The sequence below is a fragment of the Sebastes fasciatus genome, chromosome 12, assembly GCF_043250625.1.
Source record: "Sebastes fasciatus isolate fSebFas1 chromosome 12, fSebFas1.pri, whole genome shotgun sequence".
Classification (NCBI taxonomy): Eukaryota; Metazoa; Chordata; class Actinopteri; order Perciformes; family Sebastidae; genus Sebastes; species Sebastes fasciatus.
In genome coordinates, this window is record NC_133806.1 from 19,882,553 (window position 1) to 19,886,876 (window position 4,324).

Genomic DNA, 4,324 nt, shown 5'->3' on the forward strand with positions numbered 1-4,324 from the left:
TCTGTTGCAGTCTCTCGCTCACCCACTCTTTCTCATGACATGGCCTCCTCCTTCTTGTTCTCTGGCTTTCCCTCTCGCTGCTCTGATCTCTGCCGTCTCTCAGCACGGCAGCTCATCTTCCTACTTTATTTCTGTTTTTCCGTAGTCTTTTATTGTACCTGTGTTGTTTGCCTGTCTGTCATCCTATCTAGTTTACTGTCTTTCTCCATGTTTACACAATCTTTTCTGTCCACAAGTCCCATCTGTCATCTGTGTTGCTGTCTCACAAACAAGAAATGAATGACCTTGTTGTAATGAGAAACTGTTGATAGCTGAAAAGAAATGCAGTACATATTGGTAGAATTTTTAATCTAATACCTTCCCTTTACTGGTGAAGAGTTTTATTAAATATCCTCCTTTGAACACTCCGGCAAGGAGGATGTTCTGTTGTGGCTGTGAAGAAATGTCCTTTACTTTAAATACCAACCTTTCAACATGCAAGCACCAAAAGAAGCAATTCTGTTTCTTGAATACATCCTCAAACCTCATTACAAATCTCTTTTGTAAACACACCTAACTCCATTACATATTACCACTCCATGTCTATCCCTCCGAATTGCACTTAAGCAGTGACTATTGCTTCAAGGCTGCAGGGTCGGTGTGTGTGATTATGACCCAACTCAGAAGCACAGATCTGGACTGTTACAGAAGACAAAGCCTGCGATTCATCCACACTAGTAGAGGACAGTCTTTGTCTAGAGTGCAAGGGAAGCTTTTGGATCAGCTTGTACTCACATGTCACATTTCTATGATTTCTCTAGAGAAATTGTTAACACTTGAGCATCCTTAAAGGTGCTAAATTTCAAATTTGGATTGAGGGATTGCCTCCACACGGCTCTCAGCGCAGCGACAGCTGAGGGAAATGGCCCCTTTGCCCCCTTTGCCCGGACCACACCCATCTTCAAACTCGACCTTCATTTTGATCTCATCTACACACCTGTAAAGTTTCGTGCATCTTGCATGGTTGCGATGCTATCGTGGTGACAAAATCTGTCTACAGACAGACAGATTCACAAGGTGAAAACATTACCAGCGTCGCTGTCGCGGCTGGTAACTATTGGCTCGCCCATTTTATGCATCCAGCCAATCATATTATGAGATGTACCCTGTCAAGTTATAGGTAACCAATCACAATCTGCTTGTACACAAACATAATTAGAAGAATGTCAGTCTGTTAATAACACTTTTAGCTTTACTACGCTCCTTGACTCTGAAACATCCTGCCCAGCTACATTAGATATGCAAGCTCTGTTGAGACCTACTTATTCACGCAGGCATTTAGTTAATGTAGTACATTTTTATCTTTTTCTACCACCATTTTTACTACTTTTATTTCTCTGCCTTTTTATTGAATCTTTTATACTATTTTTATGAACTTATTTATTCTCTGTATTTTATTTCTGCTGTGTGTTGCTTTTAATGCCATACTGTAAACCACTTCCGCTGCAATTTAAGTATGAAAGGTGCTATACAATTAAAGTTATAATTATTACTTCCTTAATTTGTTCTCATTCTGTTTATTACTCTTGCTGGGCACTTTGATTACAGGATTTAGCTCTGCTTTTATTTTACTCCTCAGACAATATTTGTTGTATGTAGGTTATGGATGTAGGTTTACATTTACGTATGTGCAGATAAACATTTGGAAATACATTTCTGACAGTGATGTAATGTTAAATGTATTTGTACAGTATGTCATATCAGACTGAGTTAATAATAACAGCTTGTTATTCTCTTTTTTGTCCTTTAGTCATCTTTATATCCTACAGTAGTGTTGGAGAGTAGGAGTATGTGTGCATTTAAATGAGTGAGTTGCAGAGAGGGACGTGTGAATTCAAATGTGCTTACATATGAAAAAACAAAAAAATACACCCAGGTTTAAATGAGACTTGAAAAAGAAAGATATTTTTCCTTTGTTGAATATACTGTGCATACCTTTGGGGAAAAACACCAGGAGAGTAATGCTTGCCTGGATTTGAATTTTGCTTAATGAAGCCTGCACTATTTCAAACGTGGACTGTAAGTGTGCAGTGTTTTAATAATAATAAAAATCCCAAACTCAACTTCTTGTTTTACTTGCAATCGCTTTGGGCACTGTAAGCACGTCTATTTTTCTGTGGTTTTATTTCGACTCCTGTCTTTCCATGTGGTCTGGTACAATACATACGCTATGGACCGTCATCAAACTCATGTATAATTAAAGGGTCTTTATGTAAATAAAAGGCACTCGTGAGCGCACATGGCATCACATCTGTTGGATTTTCCCGTAAAAAAAGCCCTCCCGTATTCTTCACATTAAAAGCAGTCAACAGGCTGATAGAGGAAACCCAAAAAGTCGTGGTAGGTCTAATTTTTTAGGTTAGGTTACAACCTGTTCACAAATTGGTAGTAAAAAATGATTTATATGTGCAAAAAGTTACATACAGTCCCTTAAAAGAGCTGCTTTTATCAAAATTAACAATTCATTTTGTTTTCACTTCCTAATTATCTTTCATGGGCCATTGTTATATTTATTATTTTGCATTCTTTCATCCACTGGAGGGCAAATTACACCCTCATTACTGACAACAGGAGACCACAGCCACAAAGTGAGTCAGAATAACTGCCAGTAAAATAATGTTCTAATTTGTAAAACCTGTTGTTTTTGATTTGATTTCTATTTAGTTCAAATTGAAAAATCTGAATAATGAGAGCAATGACAGGGCTTGCAGAAATTTTAGTTCAATTTGAGTTCGCTCCCCACTGGTAGCACAACCTGTTAAAGTGATAAAGGAGTATTATTCAATCTCATATTTGTTTTCCAAAAAATCCTTCAGGAGAGGGGTAAAAGGGACATGAAAACATTCCGAGAGCTGAGGTAATTAAAGTCTCTTATTTGTTTCTCTTTTGACTTAATTGTGCACTCTTGCAGCCTGGATGTTCGAGCTCCCTCGAGATTCTTCTGAACGCATCATATCAAAACGTTCATGAGGCAAGTGAGGAAAAATAGAAGTTGACGTTCAGTATTGAGCTGTCAAGCCTTCAGTTTAGCAGATTACTGTTCCTGCCTGAGCCGAAATCATGCATCATGAACAGGCTTTGGTATGAACACAGCAGTCATCTTGACAGGAACTTAAACAATTGTTCAGTAATGAGACAAACATACCTTGACAGCTCATGATGGAGAATAGCGGGCCTAATTGAGGGAACGCAGCTCTGTGAAACATTGAGATTTATCTCCAGGCAGTCAGGCCTCACTGAGGAAGCAGAATTTTGTAGGTTTGTACAAATGTGTGGACAACAACAACATCACCAGGATTTAAATATCACCTCATCTAAGTAAATATTTCTGTTGTATTTTACAGTAATAACACAAAAGAGTGATCTTGTGTGAAGCTTGGTCCAGATAAAGAACAAGGCATGTAAATTACCTTGGCATGCTCCAGTATATAGTGTATAGTATGTTGTTTTTTATGTTCATTCAAGTGTTTATTAATACCAATTTGATCCTATTACGTTATATGGGTGATTTTATTTTGAAAGGGTAGCACCGGTAATAGAACCTGTCAGTTAAAGTGGGTGATTTTATTTTGAAAGTGTGATCCTGGTAAGAAGTAAAGACCATCGGTAAACATGTCTGTCGTTGTGTGTCTTCCCAAAGAAGGAATGTGCCATACAGTTTTATTGTTTAGCAGATGGCTGATAAGGGCACAATGTCTGTCTATGCTTCGTTTCTTACTATGATTGAAAATAAGTGACTTTTTATTGTAATTTCAGAGTTTTTACTTAGTTTAAAAGAGTTAAAAAGTGTGTTTGTGTGTGTGTGTGTGTGTGTAAGCTAGCAAAGATGCCATGTTGGCTCTACCTGCCAGGTGTGAATTCTGCATTACAACCACATTTTACATGTGATTAAAGGTTTAAAGGAGGACTAATAAGTTCATTTAAAGTTAAATATGCTCATATGTAGCACTCTATCAGAGCTTGTCATTTGTGTAAAGATAAAAATGGTAACATTTTGTTTTTGTTTGTTTTCTCCGTAGCTCTTACAGTGTGTTCCCAGTGTGGTCGCACTATATTGTTTTTGTGATTTTGTGAAGCATCAGTTGGAGAGTTAGACCATCATTCGGCCAGGGATGAAGAAAAATAAGTGGACATAATAAATTAAGATTACACACTTTTTTCTTTATATGTGTGTCTCATTAGACTATGTGTTGCCTGGGCTGTGTTTCTGTGTTTCTGTGTGTGTACTCATGAGACTAGTGTGACGAATCGCGCTCGAGGGAAAAGCAGAAGCTGAAAGCAGAAC